Genomic DNA, 17,007 nt, shown 5'->3' with positions numbered 1-17,007 from the left:
AGGGAGGGGGAGGGGAGGGAGCATGTGGGGTACCTCAAGGAGACAGCCAGACCCCAGTGTGTCATTCCATCTGCCTCCACTGACATGCACTATGAATATTTCTTTTTTCTTTCTTTCTTTTTTAAATTTCCCCTGGTAGAGCTGGACCTCCAGTTACCAAGGGAGAAGAAGGGGCAGGAATCTGAAAAGAAGCCCATCTGGAAGAAGGGGACGCCAATCCCAAGTCCTTTGTGAATGCCTGACCTCTAGTGATGGGAGTGAGAATGCAGGCTTCTGCTTTTTGTAACCTCATGACAAGATTCTCTTCCTCCACAAAGCAAAACATCCCCCCCACTCCACCCAGAGCTCCCTACCACCGGGTACAGGACAATCCGTGTAGAACAAATGGAATATGGACAGAAGCACCTGCTTCAAACAAGAGGGTTTCAATTACTCCCTCAGAACCTATGCCTCCTTTGGATAGCAGTGTTATATAGCACCCCCTTACTCCCAGGAAATGAAAATCACGGATAACATAATCTGCCTACACATATAACTGTAAAAACTAGATGCATACACATGTGCACCAAAAGACATCAACATGAATGTTCACAGCACCTTATGCACAACAGCAAAAAGCTAGAAACAACTCCAAAGTCCACTTACAGTAGAACGGATAAATACATGGTATTAAAGCTGTACAGTGGAATACCACGCAGCCGCAAGAAAGAACAAAGTTCCAATTCACACAGGACATTGACGACATTGACGAATCTCACAAATATGATTCTGATTGAAAGAACCTAGACACAAAAAAGTATACACCATATGATTCTATTTATATAAAGTTCAAAGATGGGAAATTGTGCAGGAAGGCAGCAGGAGGGGACTCCCAGGCACATGGATTGCCTGAGGATCTTGTTAAGATACAGATTCCAATTTATGGGTCTGGGATGAGAACCCGAGAGCCTACATTTCAAACAACCCACCAGGGCTGCTTACTCTGTTGGTCTAGAACCATACCTGGAGATTCCAGTTTATGCTTTCTCAGCGGTGGCATTATTTATATTTTGGACCAGATAATTCCTTGTCATGGAGGACTGTCCTGTACATTGTAGGATATTGGGCAGGATCCCTAACCTCTACCCACTGGATGAGAGGAGTAGCCCCCTAACCATGACAACAGCAACAAAAATGCCTCCAGATATTGCATGTGTCTCCTGGGAGAATTGACCTCAGTTGAGATCCACTGCTCTAGAATCTACAAGAACTCTTAAAATGTAACAGTTTATATGTTTATGGGGTTAACTGGAATATAGAGAAGCTTCAAGTGCTGAGGCAGAGCAGACCATGTAATTTGTGAGGCCCAGTGCAAAATAAAAATATGGGTGCTCTTGAACAAAGAGCATGGAAAAAGTGCTGCCAAAAGCACTAAACCACAAAGCTTTTGCCTTTAGAAATACTTTATCACTTTTAAACTAATAGTGATAACAGTGATATATTACATATAACAACATAAACTCGCAAATCATAAAACATTATTTGGGGTGTTATTATGCTGTAAATAATAATACTTTATTAATGTTTGATCTAGAATAATCCTAAGAATTTTCTGGCTTGCTTTTCTGTAAAATCATTTATTAGGTCATCAAAATGTATAATTTTAGAAACTTTATTTTCAATCACTGTAGTTGAGAATGATGTTAGTTGCTCTTGGCAAACGCAAGATCGCAAATAATTTTCAATAATTTTTAATTCTGAGAAAGAATCTTCTGCTTATGTAACCATTACTGAAGCTGTTAAGAGTATTTTATGGGTTGTGACAACACTGGATGGCATTTCTGATATATTATCTCAAAATATAAAATTCAGTGCATTTAGAGCTGACAATTCTTAGGGAACATTTTTTCTAAGCAGATTTAATTCTTGATACAAATCAGTTTCATGCAGGTCTGAATTTGATCTTAAATGTAAGTTTGCACAATGGCCTCATAATGTTCCCGCTAACATTTCCTGTAACTTGTGGAGGTCATACAAGAAACCGAAAGTGGCTTCGTCTGTTGTGTATAATTTAAATCACCTACTTAGGCGCCCTTTCATTGTCTCTTCAATTACAAGGAAAGATTAATTTTGAACTTGTCTTGCTTGTTAATAACTGGTTTAGCTGAAGCTTCATGCAAATATAGGGTTCTCCAGTTAATGGGACGACCTTTAAATCTTATTTCTCTTTCTAGGTCTGTGAATCTTTGCTCTGCAATTTTGCAGCAATTTTCAAAATTGTAAATTCTAAACTCCTTGACGAATTCTAACAACTTGCTGATAGGCTCTATTGCAATGTCTATGTATGTGCTCTAATTTTGTAATAATTTACTGACAAAGTTGACTGGCTGGATGCCAGCAACCCTTGTCCAGGAGCTCAGATCCTGGAGTTAATATTAGTATCTATGCTGCAAGGATGGGCTACAGGGATGCAAACGGGCCACCCACCCGGGTCCTTGCCCTCTGGTAGAGCTCCTTCTTCCTCCTGCAGTTATTACTGCTGCTGCTGTCACTGCCACCAGTCTGGGCACAGGGCTGGCCTGGCCACCTCAGGGCCCAATGGTGTTCCAGACTGTCCCAGGACAGTATTTGCATGTGCAGGGCCATGAGGCCCACTGTCTGCCCTGCTATGTGTTGTCACCAGATACCTTACCTCATGCATGCTCCATTGAACCACTGGATTTGACTTACAAAACACTTACCTATTTTGAAGATAAAATTATTAAGAATTTTAAGATTGAGACAGAAGAAAAGCATTAAATCAAGTCAGGGTCCTTCTGAGCACAGGTTGTTGTTCAATCACACAGTGGTACCCCCAAGAAGCTGGCCCTGCATGGGGTAGTGACAGGCAGTGCAAGAGATGGGGCTTAGTGAGAACAATTTACCAGGAGAATCCCTGGGCCTCTCAGAGGCAGCAGAAAGGCAAATGGAAAGGGGAGCTGAGCTAGAAGATTCTGAGGGCAATTGTGGTGTGGCACTGAGTTTAGAATCAACATAGGCCTCCCTCGGCATGGCTCCAGTTCCATGGGGGCAGGCTGTTGTGCACCCTGGTGGGGACAGGGGTGCCTGGAGAGAGCAGATCCCAGGGGACTGCTGGTGCCCACAGTTTCTTAGGGAGTCTACCCTCCGACTTCAGGGCCCCCTCCTATCACTGCTAAGTGTACTCCCTGCACTCTCTCTCTTTGCTGCTCCCGCTCCAATGTTTTTCCTCCTCTCCCTTCTCTGCCCCCTTTGCAAATTTGTCTGGGGCAGGCCCAGATCTTCCTCGGTGGTAAGAAATACTTCCAGAGAAAGATTAATTTCAGAGCAGCTAGAAAGATGAAAGCTTCTCCCAAAAACTAAGAACAAATGGGAAAAAAAAACACGACAAAAAGGAGACTGGCCTCAAAATGCAGATACCTTTTGAAGGCTTCAGTGAAATCCAAGCCTCCAGCCTCTCAACAGCTTGCAGGGAATGTCGCCCAACTTCTGAAGTAACCGCCCAAGAACAAGCCCTGGTCTTGAGCTGAGATGAGCAATGACAGCAGAGAATTTGCTTCACTGATGGAACATCCTGGCCCCAGACACGCATTGTCAGGGATGACTCCGGGGCTGTGACTGTGGCTTCTGATAAATTACATGTGTGCACAAGTTCCTGGGAAAAGAGTGGATTCACATTCAGGACAACCCTGTGAGGCAGGGATTATTAGCCAGCTTTAGTGATGGGAAACAGGGGCTCAGAAGTCAGGGCACTAGCTCAGAGCCCCCCAGCTGATAGGCGTCAGAGCCAGGATTCAAACCCGGGTCTGCCCGACTGCAAATCCAGCATTCCTTTCCAACACTGTGGGAGGACGTGTCTCTGCTCCGATGCTGCCCTTCAGCAAAATCAGTAAAGGGCAGCTTTCACCATGTATTTTCTCCCTTTTTTTTTTTAAGATTTTATTTATTTATTTATTTGAGAGAGAGGGAGAGAGAGCATGAGTTGGGGACGGGGGAGCAGAGGCAGGAGAAGCAGGCTCCTCGTTGAGCAGGAAGCCACATGTGAGGCTCGATCTCAGGACCCCAGGATCATGATTTGAGCCTAAGGCACATGCTTAACCAACTGAGCCACCCAGGCGCCCCAGGGGTCTTTTTCAAACCCCCTGATTTGCTCTCTTCTTTGCCCTGACTCAGCGACCCAGTGCTACACTCTGGCAGTGGTGGTATGACAGGCACGGGAACTTGCCCATGGCAAGACCTGTCCTCCAGCTGGCACACCTCTCTGGTCCCTCAAGACACCTAATCCGAAAGGGGGTGAGCTGCTGGGCTGTCTCAGCTGCTGGGCTTTGTGTACAAAAGCGTGGTTTTTGGATTTGGTGCCTAGGTTAGTTCTATCGTTTTGGGTTTTTTCCCCAAAGCCCGACTCCTTTGCAAATTTCAGGCATTAAGTTGTTCCCATGTTTAAAATGGGGCAGCTGAGCACAGAGCTGGGGGAGGGAAGACTATCCATTGAGTGTCGAGTGGGCGAGGTGTCAGGGAAATGTTCACAGGAACACTTGTTCTGTGCCCTTTTCTTTCCATCTAAAATGACTCACTGCAATTTCAGTCTCTCGGGCACCCAGCGGGCTCCCCAGGGGCCCCTGACAGCTGACCCTCGCTCGGCCTCTCCATCAGTGCAGTGTGTCCAGGTCTTTGTTCGAGAGTTCTGCGGGCTATCCAAAGCCCAGTCCAAGCCTGCTGGCCGCCCAGCTCTCTGAATGCTGGCGAGCCACAGGCAACATCTGCTCCAGAGGCTTAATCCAGCATTTGGAAGGGCTCCCTTCCGAAATCTCTGGCCTGGCACCACTCCCAGCCCCAGTCAGCAAAGAGCTGCAGCATTTATGTGGCTTTTCCAGTAATGGCTTTGTATGGTCTAGGGAGCAGCTTTGATGTCCCGCGGAGCCAGGAAGGGCTGAGGATGGAGGGAGGCGGAGGCGGAGGCAGAGAGCTGAGGAGACGGGAAGGCCTGCATCCACTCGCTCAGGCTCCAGACCTTCCACCCAGCACCTGAAGGCTCCAGGAGACCACAGATGTGACTTAACATATTTCAAATTCAACTTTAATACCAGTCCTCAGGCAGAAATACTTGTCAGTTCTAGCAGAATGTTGTGGAATTTGGAGTTAAGGGGGGTGTCTGTGAATGCACCTTTTCATCTAGTTACAGGGCATTTAGATATTTTGTGGCCATATTAACAAAGACACTCTTTCTGCAGTACTGCTGTCTGGGTTCCCCAGCTTCTCAGATGATTTCTATTGTGTTGCTCTATAATATGCCCTGAAAGAAGACAAGGCTTTTGTGACAAGTGATGACATAGATGCTCAAAAAACAATTAGTATTTTGATGGAAGTCATAGCACTTTGCAAAGTCACATAATTAATGATCCAATGAATCCCAAGGCCCAAAAAACAATTTAATTCAGGGACCTAAGATCCCTACAGCCTCTCTGGCCCCTGAGCCCTGCTACGGGTCCTCCTGGGCACCCTGTCCCCCAACCCCAGCCCCCTGCCCTTTCCCAGCTAGACCCACTGTAGTCTTTCTAGAAGCACTGAGTGTTCACTTTGTGAAACCATCCTAGGATCTCTCAGGTTTCTCTCCCTTCCTACCCCAAACACACTGTCTTCTAGCCTGCCTCAGGCTCTGCCCTCTGACCCTAGCCCTTCTACACGTATCCAGTCCACCCCAGAGCCCCTCAGAGCCAAGGTTCTCAGCAACCCCGCACCCTGTCCCATCCCAACCTTAATAGGGACTGGCTCTCTCCAGACATGTTGGGTTCAGGAATAAGATTAAGTGAAAGCCCATCACCACTGACTGTTTTCCATACACCCTCTAGGGTATAAAGCCCCTCCTAGGCTCTTATACCCACACTCCAGAGGCCTTACCACTTTCTCCCTGAAACTGGCATCATTGGTTGGAAAACTGAGCACCAACGAGATTCCTGAGTGCTTCTTTCCAATGATAGGGACTCAGGCTCTAAAGGAAGCTGAGGGATTGCCAGCTCACTCCTTTCTTTTGCGGGTGTCCTTAACATCATCAGAACATCTTCATGAGCACCACATCAATTTTTGTGAACACTATGGACTTTTATGACACTTAGAGTCTTCAGGCATTTTGCTGGGCCGTCACTTCAGTTAGTATTACCTTTAACAGAGATCTAACTACTGTGGCTTAAACACACTCACCATAGCTGCCATAGCTCCAGCCATCACATTCACATTCAGGTAGTAGGAAGAAGAACCAGGAGAAAAGGAGGTGCTTTCTTGGAAGCCCCACTCAACCACTCACATCTTTGGCCACTCCTATTCGCAAAGAAAGCTGGGAAATAGAATATTTTAGCTAGGCACACTTTTATTTTTTTTATTTTTTAAAATATTTTATTTATTTATTTATTTATTTATTTATTTATTTATTTATTTATTCATGATAGACAGAGAGAGAGAGAGAAGCAGGCTCCATGCTATGTTGGGAACCCGACGTGGGACTCGATCGCGGGACTCTAGGATTGAGCCCTGGGCCAAAGGCTAAACCACTGAGCCACCCAGGTATCCCTAGGCACACTTTTAATCCCAATAAAGCCAATCAATTCTATATTAAGCAAGATGGTAAGAATGAATATTGGATAAGCAATTAGCAATCTTTGCCCTACTGCTTTTTAATATTTTATCTTTCTTGTCACCCTTGGGTTAGATATGTTTTGGAAGTCTGAATTCCTTGGATTTTATAAAGGTGAAATGGAGACTATCCTGCAAATTATATAACATCCCTACTGGTGTCTGGTTACAAGCACTAGGCAGTGCACATTCACCTTTCTGTGCTGAAATATTTAAAACTATTTTTAACCTCATGTTAGTTCAGGTCAAGAGTATATAACTTACGGTTTCTTTACAATTAAGCTTATCCATCATGAATTTACAGTGCATTTATAAAACTTCACTTTCAATAAAACTTCCCTGAAGCAGACCCCTAAGCAGGCACTCTTGTGTTCTTTCAACATGGCCCTGGGCATCATGTCATAGGAAGCTGAGTTGCCACAGGCCTCTCTTCCCCCATGCACTCCCTTTGGAATTAGAAAACCCATATTCTAGTTTTGGCTTCACCACTTAGAGCTGTGTGAGTTCAAGTGAGTTACTTGGCTTCTCCAAGGAAGAAGAGCCTTGCTTTCTTCCCAAATAAAATATACACAGTTAGAATTTCCTATTCATAACTGAAATCCCAGAAGTCTTAAACACTGAGTTTTTCCCCTAAGTTTGGCATAAAAACTGGTTAAGTTATATACTCCAAACAGTCCAGATGACTAGAGTACTAATTTCTTTCTTATATAATCCAAAGAGCCTACTCTTTACCATTATTTATATAATACGTCTTTTTTTTTGATAATACATCTTTTTAAAAAAGATTATTTATTTATGAGAGACACACAGAGAGAGGCAGAGACACAGGTCGAGGGAGAAGCAGGCTCTCCGTGGGGAGCCCGACGCGGGACTCAACCCGGGGACTCTGGGATCACACCTTGAGCCAAAGGCAAACACTCAACCACTGAGCCACCCCGGCATCCCAAGATGATATATCTTTGTATTACATGTACATGGTGCAAAATTCAAAATGTATCAAAGTGAAAAATAAAATTTGTCTCCCATGAATTCTTCCCAGAGACAACAGTGGCTTTTTAATGTATCTTTCTGGAGATAGCGCCACACTTAGAAATTACCAAGTGTTTTCAGTGGGTGCCTCTGGAAAATGGGATGAAAAGTGATTCCCTTTCTTTCTGTGTTCAATTTTTATACTGTTGTAGTTTTATGCCAATTATTTAATCCTCAGTTTTGTCTTTGGTAAAATATGTACTATTTTTATAGATTATCAAGGTATATATCTATATCCATATCTATATATATTGGTATACAATATTGTCTGTGTAGCCCATATGGATAATGCGCTTATCCCAGATTCCATCCCAGAGCAGGCACCCAGTTCCTTCCCCTCCTGGTCATAGGTCAGGCTGAAATATAGCTGGGCCCAGGCTCCAAACATCAGATATGTGCTGGCTGCTGACTGGATGGTTTCACCTGGATATCCACCCTTGCATGATGAGGAAGTAAGTAGGTGATGTGTCAGGACAGGCAGGCCTCAAAACCTTTCCAGAGTTCTTGTCCCCTCTCTGTCCTCTTCCCCCTACTCCTCTAGGCAAAGGACTCTGGAGTCTACTTCTTTGTGTCAGGACTAGAGGCCCAGGAGGCTTCCAGGCAGATCCAAGTCTTGCCTTTGTAGTATGAAGGCAGAAAAAAATCATGTCACCACTCTCCTCTAATCAACAGGGACAGGACTGGCTACGTAATTTGCAGGACCCAGTGCAAAATGAAAATATGAGGCCCCTTGCTTAAAAATTATTAAGAATTCCAAGATGAGGGGCACCTGGCTGACTTAGTCAGTGGAGCATGCAACTCTTGATCTTAGGGTTATAAGTTCAAGCCCCACGTTAGGTAGAGATTACTTAAAAATAAAATAAAATAAATAGAATTCCAAGATGAAAAGAGAAATACATTAAACCGAGGGCAGGGTTATACCAAATGTGGGGCTCCATGAGGCTGCACAGTTCTCATGCCCATGCAGCTGGCGCTGGACTGAGCCAAAATATGCTCTGTCCCCACAGGAAGGCCCTCTGTGGGCCACCCCTCTCCCTACCACTTTGGTGAGGCTTTCATAGTATTGCCTCCTCTTCATTCCACACGTGAGGGCATTTGCAAGAAGAATTTGACCTTGGAAGAATCTGGGGCTCAGATGGAGTCTGTATCCACCCAGCCAGCCAGCCAGCCAGCCATATGCGTGCACAGAACTAGCTCTTCCAGTGATCTCTGGGCTGTCTTGGAGGTCTAAAATGTGTGCCCAGCATAGTGTACAAAAGTATTTAACTGAGTGTCTTTAGGTAGAACATGCCCCTTCTCATGCAGCCATGGTCCTCTACTCTGGATTGCCAGAACCTGCTACAGAAGATACAATTATCTGGCTGATGTCCAAACATTTTAAAAATGGAGAGCCTCATGGGGTCCCTCAGTTGGTTAAACATTCAACTCCTTGCTCAGTGGGGAGTCCGCTTGAGATTCTCTCCCTCTGCCTTTGCTCCTCCCCTCCCTCTAAAATAAGTCAATAAATCTTAAAAAAAATAAAAAATAAAAAATAAACTGAGAGCTTCAGGTCATGATCGCTAGATCTAGCCCTGTGTCGGGCTCTGTACTGGACGTAGAGTCTGCTTGGGATTCTTTCTCCCTCTCCTGCTGCCCCTCTCTCTCTGCTCAGGCTCTTTCTCTCTCTCCCTCTCACAAACAAAATAAAATGAAATAAAATAAAAACATAGAGTCTTATACCTCACAAGGTAACCCAGCTCATTTTCAGTTTGATCTTCTCTGGGAGGCATGGGGAGGGGGCAGGGAGAAGGGATTCCTCAGCAAATGGTTCCCCTCCCCAGAGACAACCACTGTTAATTAGTCTTTGAATATCTTTGCAGAGATAGCATGGCTTGAGCCAATCTGAGTTTTTATTTTTAAAGATTTTATTTATTTGAGAGAGAGAGAGCCAGAGAGTACAAGTTGGGGGAGAGGGGGTACAGCAGAAGGAATGGGAGCGGCAGGCTCTTGGCCAAGCAGCAAGCCTGTGTAAGGCTATTCAGACAATAGATGCTTACATAAGACATCTTCATATCACTGTCTTAGTTATGATATAGTGTTCCACAAAAGAAGGATAATATTCCCTTATCAAGCATTAGGCAGCAGGTGTATTACAGGCACTATTTCTAGTGTTTACAAATATTAGCTCATTTATACCTCGAACAACCCTATGTCATAGGGTAATAGAATCTTTGTTTTACAGATGAGGTGACAGGGTTAAGAAGTGGAATGGGTCAGACAGCTGACGTGGGACAGAGTCAGGATTTAAGGCCCGGCCAAGAACTCCAGAGCCCATCCTCTGACTGCTCTGCTTGCTCCACTGCTTCTCTGGACATTTATACACATCCATATGCTTCAACAAAACCATGCATATGCATAGTTTGACTTACTTACATTTTTTAAAGCCTAGAAAAAGGGGAACCCCAGGCGGTTCAGTGGTTTAGCACCTCCTTTGGCTCAGGGCCTGATCCCAGAGACCTGGGATCGAGTCCCATGATCCTGGAGACCTGGGATCAAGTCCCATGTCGGGCTCCCTGCATGGAGTCTGCTTCTCCCTCTGCCTGTGTCTCTGCCTCTCTCTCTCTCTCTGTGTCTCTATGAATAAATAAATAAAATATTTTTTTAAAAAAGCCTAGAAAAGGTATTAGAAGGAATTACATAAAATATTACCAGTGATGGCCTCTGGATAATGGGAATAAAGGGATTTCTTTTCCTTTATCTTTATATATTTTTTTCTACATTGGGAATTATCTGCATATATTCATTTCATCAGTAGGGAAAAAAAGAAAATCTGATTTCTTGTAACTCTTTCCAACTGATCTAGATTTTTCTGAAGGAAAAATCTCAACCTGGGATAGATGATCTTCTGACCCTGCTCACAACGCTGGTGTGGCCACATTATTGTCCCTCAGTGTCTCAAAGTACAGTCAGTGCCCAGAGTATGCTCAGATCTCAGGTGGGGTCTAACCTGCTGTGAGGGAAGGATCCATCTGCTCCTGCACCCTAGACCCTACTTTGATCAGAGTAACTCTAGATGACATTAGCCCTCCCAGATCACTGTACCTGCGGCCCCTGTCAGCCAGGCTGGTGTAGGCAAGTCCATCATGCCCTATGTTTAGGTCCAAGTACAGAACCTTTCATTTATCTCAATCAAGTTCTTGAAAATCAATCTAGAAGGACAGCTCCCTTAGAACCCATTAAAATCCAGTACTCTGTTTCCCAAAGGTACTAAACCTGCTCCTGCCTAAGGACCTTCCCTTGGATCCTCCCAACTGTGGCTCCTTTTGGCACTGATGTCACTTTTTTAAGGATACTTTCCCTGACCATTCAGTCTAAATTGCTCTGCTATCCCACTTATTTTTTTATAGCACTTCTGTGAAATTACCTTTTTAATTTTTTTTTTAAGTAGGCTCCATGCCTAGTGCGGAGCCCAGTGTGGGGCTTGAACTCATGACCATGAGATCAAGACCTGAGCTGAGATGAAGAGTCAGACACTTAACCGCCTGAACCACCCAGGTGCCCCTGAAATTATCTTTTTAATTTTTTTTACTTCTTTATTCCCATTCTCCTCACAAGGATTTATCTCCATAAGAGTGGGATTTTGTCTTCCTTACCTTAAACACTGCCTAGCACATGGAAGGAGCTCAGTAAATTTCTGGTGAATAGGTGAGAGAATGAATGGAGTTTTCCCTCGTGAAGGGCTTCAGATGGTTTTCCAAGCCTGTCTCACCAATGCCAGCTATGTGGCCTTGGGCCTTTCACTTCCTCTCAATCTGTTTCTTCGTGTGTCAACTGTCAACTGGCTAATCCCCACATCTCAGGGTCACCGAGAGAGCGTTCACTAAAAAAGGAAAAGGTATGTGGTAAAGTGAGAAGTGCCTGGCATATAAATCCTAGCAACAATGATTTTTATTGTCTCTCTGCCCAGATTAGCACCATCTGTGATCACACTGTCTACATCCAACTTGTGCATAAAGCCCTCGAACGGCACAATATTTGGGGCAAAAGCATCACTAGAGGTGAGCCATATCGCTATAGTCTGACTAGGAACATGCTTCTCAGGGCACCTGGGTGGCTCAGTCTATTCAGTGTCTGCCTTTGGCTCAGGTCATGATTTCAGGGTCCTGGGATCGAGAGCCCTACATTGGGCTTCCAGCTCAGTGGGAATTCTGTTTCTCCCTCTCCCTTTGCCCTTCTCCTCTGCTCGTGCCCTCTTTCTCAAATAAATAAATGAAATCTTAAAAGAAAAAAAAAAAAAAAAAGGAACATGCCTCTCCATTCTCAACCACAAGGGATACCCAGGACCCAGTGTTGCCCTGATCTGTCAGGTTAGTCAAGAAAAGGAAATGAAAACAGACTGGCTCCATTCTTGGTGATCATTCGTTTCCTTTTGAGGTTCACAGACCATCTGTGGGCTGACCTCAGCCACTGCTGACGTCAAGTTCACTTTCTGCCCTGGGCTGGGCTGATCTGGGTCCAGGTGCCTGGCAACTGAACACCTGTGTGCCCTCATCAGATCCCCTGGGCTGCCCTGGGCCCTGACCTCATGCTGTGCCAAGTCAGGAAGGACAGGCTCTGGGTGTTGCCAGGTTGCTCTTACGGGGAGAAGCTAAGGCCTGCAGTGACACAGAGAAGGAAGAGAGATTGCTCTGTGAGGCAGAAGGCTGTGCTCAGGAAAGAGCCTGCAGCCATGTGTGATCCTCCAAAACACTGGCCAGAAAGTGCCTAAGATTCTCACTATTTGGAATTTGTTCTTTAAAGACCATTCCTCTAAAAAAATAAAGAATAAAAAATAATTTAAAAAAAAATAAAGACCATTCCTCTGTAAGCATCCTTGAGCAGAAGGCAAGTGCTCCATGAAGAAAAGACAGTTCTCAGTTTCCATCTTAGGATGACTTCCTTGATAAGAGGAAGACTCTAGACCAGGAGGCTTTGGGGGAGGCCCGAGGAGAGCTTTGAGAGAGAGAGCTCTGGGTGGGGTGCACCCCTGGGGCACTGCATGAGTGTACAGGGAGAGAAAATGACTCAGGGTAGGAGGATGGGAAGGTTCTGTTCTCCCCACATGCCTGGCCTGGTGAATTCCCATTGGTTCTTAACATCTGGGCTGCAATGTCACTTCCCCAAGGAAGCCCTCCCGTTTCCCAGACTGCATTAGATTCCCTTGTCATTTGTTCGCAGAGACCACACTTTTTATTCATTGCTCTTATCCCTTGTTGCAATGTGCACCTGCCTCTCCCTCCACCCCATCCACAGATACCGCAGGCTCTGTGAGCGCATGGCCAAGTCTGTCTGTTCAGCACAGCCTGAGCCCCTAGCCCTGGGCCTGCACACAGGAGGCACTCAAGAGCATTGAGTGTCGGATGAATGACTACAGGAGGATGAAAAGCCAAACAGAACTGGAAGGGCACAGCGGAGGGCTCTGGCTCCCCCATTTCATGTTGCCCTGGGCCAGTCTGACCTCCCTTTGTCAGATACAGAGGGCTTGGCTATGCGGGGAGGCTGACGTTCCACCTCCCATGCCAGGCAGGGGAAGCCGGTGTTTCCCGAAGATCTATGTTGTCATTGTTCCAGCTGCATAATGAATAACAGCCCTTCTTCCCCAAGGATGAAGTCATTTCCCTGGGATCAACAGAAAACCCACAGGAGAGGAAAGTAGCATTTATGGTATACCTACTATGTGCCAAGCAATTGGGTATGTTATCTGATTCTCACAACAGCTCTGCAAAGCAAGCATAATTTCCTTTTTTTCTTTACTTTATTTCTTTTCTTTTCTTTCTTTCTTCTTCTTTTTTTTTTTTACAGATAATGCCACTGAGATGTTAACTAATTTATTATGTTTGTAAAAGAAGACAGAGCTGAAATTTGGTCACATGTCTATGTCATATAGGAGGGTATCAGAGCAAGCCACACTTAGTCCTGCGTGCTGCTGGCAATGCTCACAGCTGCCTCCCCGCTTGCCTCAAAGACCGAAGGCAAGATGGGAAGAGCCTCCCCAAAAAAGAAAAAGGGGGAAGCAGAATAGAGAAACGGGACCAAGTATACTTCTGCTTATTTCTCAAATCTTTATTAAGTATTTATAAATAGGCACAGGAGCTGGGGACAAATGCCAAAAAGTACAGATCCTCTCATAGAAGTCACTGTCTAGTGGGTGAACCAGATAAGACAAATCAGAAATTACAGTTCAGCAGGACTGATGTTATTAGATCACTTATTCTATTTTTTAATATCTGAAGTTCTCTATTTAAAAATGTTTTTAAGGGATCCCTGGGTGGCGCAGCGGTTTAGCACCTGCCTTTGGCCCAGGGCGCGATCCTGGAGACCTGGGATCGAATCCCACATCGGGCTCCCAGTGCATGGAGCCTGCTTCTCCCTCTGCCTGTGTCTCTGCCTCTCTCTCTCTCTCTCTCTCTCTCTCTGACTATCATAAATAAATAAAAACTTAAAAAAGTAAAAAATAAAAATGTTTTTAAAAAATAGGTACTGTAGCTCCTACCAAACGCAAAATGCTCAGGGTGTGGTGAAAGCACAGCGGTGAGGCGCCCAACCCAGAATGAAGGTCTAATCAGGGAAGGCTTCCCTGAGGAAGGGACTTCTGGGCTGAGTTTTGTGAGGCAAGAGGGAGTTCATGTCACAAAGTAGCATGGAACAAGTATTGTAAATACTACACGTAGACCGGGAAGTGTAAAAGAGCATCACCCGCTCAGAGAAGTGTGGGTACAAGTCAGCTCCTACAACCCAAATGAGGAAGACGTGGTCTTCAAGTAGCCTTGTGAAACTGTCTTTCAAGGGCACTCAGCACATCCCTGGGTTTTAGGGATTTGGTTTGGTGTTTTCAGGCCTCACTTTAGAGGATTAGCGCCAGAGCTGGGAGATAAGCAGGGGAGCGGCGCCGTCTAGAGGTCAGAAGGTGAAGTGCGCATTAAGGTCCCTTCTCAGAACTTGCCTCGAGTAAACAAAACAATCCTGCCTTCTACCTGCTCTCTCAGAGCATGAGGGAAATCCTCTCATTTCCAAGAACAAGAGGTAAAATAAGTAGAGGGCAATGTTTCCAAATGGAGCAGAGGAACTGAAATCCAAGTCAGAGACATAATCTATAGACCAAGGAAATCAGCCAAAAGAAACCTTGGATGTGCTCATTGTTTCATCCAAATTTAGGAACAATAATAATGACCTGCTACTTATTCAGTGCTTACTCTGCACCAGATACATAGGTACACTCTGCTGCGTGCTGAACATATTTAATCTCGTTTAAGTCTCACCAACAGCCTTATTTTATATTAGGTATTTTATATTATGCCCAGTGTGAGGCTTGAGGTCAGGACCCTGAGATCAAGAGTCACATGCTTCACCACCTGAGGCAGCCAGGCACTTCTCAGCAACAACCTTATAAAGGAGACATTACTATACCCATTTTGCAGTGAATAAATGGTAGTTTGGAAACGTTGAGTTACTCTCCTTGAACACACAGATAAGCTGGGATTTGGACCCAGGTATGTGGACTCAAGCTCATGCTCTCAACCATTGGGTTAGACACCTGATGGATATGGCCATTAGACAGGTTCAAAGTGAAACACAAGAAACAAGCATTGGCGAGGCTGTGGAGATAACAGGAATCCTCTTACACTGTTGGTAGAAATGCAAATTGGTGCAGCCACTGTGGAAAGTACTATGGAGATTCCTCAAAAAGTTAAAAATAGAGCTACCCTACGATCTAGTAATCATATTACTAGGTATTCACCCAAAGAATACAAAACACTAATTCAAAGAGATACATGCACCCCTATGTTTATAGTAGCATTAACTGCAATAGCCAAGATAAGGAAGCAGTCCAAATGTACATCGATAGATGAATGGACACAGAAGAGGTGGTGCATATACACAATGGAATATTACTCAGCCATAAAAAGAATGAAATCTTACCATTTGCAACAACATGGGTGGAGGAGAGAGTATTGTGCTAAGTAAAATAAGTCAGATAACTCTGATGACTAATCAAAGTGGCTCAATGGCTCAAAATATTTTGGCAAGGCCACTTCCCTTGTATATACGGTGAGCAAAGTAGCACCAATTAGACCCCATTCCCTCTTGATGCATTTAGTAGGTGGACCTGCTATGGACCCGGCCTTAAGCAGTTGTGAATGGAAACAGACAGGGACCTGCCCTCCTGCAGCTTACAAGTCCCTACCACCCACACACCAAGTTGTAGCCAAGCTGGTAGTCTTTGGGTGATTCTTTTTCTACAGGTGATTTTTTTCCTTTTTTTTTTTTTTTTGGTTATTTTCTCATTTCCTACTGTGATAGACATATATATTACTTTAACAAAGTACAAAATAAACACTTTATCTTTAACATACATACCTTTTACCTGCTATTTTGTGTCCTAAACGTCTTCTTAAGGTTTTAGAAGACTAAATGTTTTCTTTAGTCTCAAGAATTGGGAATGGTGATATTTTATGCTGTGTAGGACTCTGGGTCTCATCAGGAGACAGAAACCACACAGTAATTTAAACAGAGGAAGCTGGTACAAGGAAGTATTGAGCTATAAAAGGAAAGTAAATACAGAGATATAAAGAGAACTCTCAAGGGTTCCCTAAAGCTGATTTAGAGTATTCAGGAAGGACAACTGGGGAGAGGATCACCCCCTTCCTCCTGACCCCCACCTTGTGACGGATTCAGGGCTCACTGGGAAAGGTGTGATTGCAGCTTGCAGCCCCCTGAGTGGTAGAGAAGTTTGCAGTGGAGCTGCTCCGCAGATGCCTCACAGCAGGAAATGATCGTCAAAGGTGGACTGAGGCTGGGGAGAGGGTGTGAGAGCACCAGTAGCAGGGCACAAGGCAAGGCTGAGCACATGTGGTGTCTGCCTCTGGAAGGCCCAGGAAGGTGCTTCCCAGGCCAGTGCCGGGCCTGCGAGTCACTGACTGCTCTGGGCACGCAGCTGGGGTAGGCTGCGGGCGGCAGCTGATCCCCGCACACCTGCACCATTCATCACCCAGCGGGAATGAGAAAAAGAAATCGCAGCACAAAGGAACCAGGAATAGAAGCACCTTTCTCCTGCAACGTCCCTCCAACTCCCTCTACTGGCAAACCTTAACGCTGGGCTTCCTGCCGGGTGGAAAATGCAGACAGTCCACTATGCCAGAGCAGGTGCCAAAGCGTCAATTTGAAGGTGCAAGGCAACAAATTGATACCTGGGCCCAAGCTAGCAATCAGTCATTAGAACAGGGGCTGGAAAATTTGTTCTGTAAAGAGCCCAATAGTAAATATTTTAGCTTTGTGAATCATGCAGTCTCTGTCAAAACTGCTCAATTCTGATATTGCTGCAGGACAGGTAGTACA

This window comes from Canis aureus, chromosome 9 (assembly GCF_053574225.1).
Source record: "Canis aureus isolate CA01 chromosome 9, VMU_Caureus_v.1.0, whole genome shotgun sequence".
Classification (NCBI taxonomy): Eukaryota; Metazoa; Chordata; class Mammalia; order Carnivora; family Canidae; genus Canis; species Canis aureus.
The sequence above is the reverse complement of the archived record's forward strand: the minus strand, read 5'-3'. Positions refer to the sequence as shown.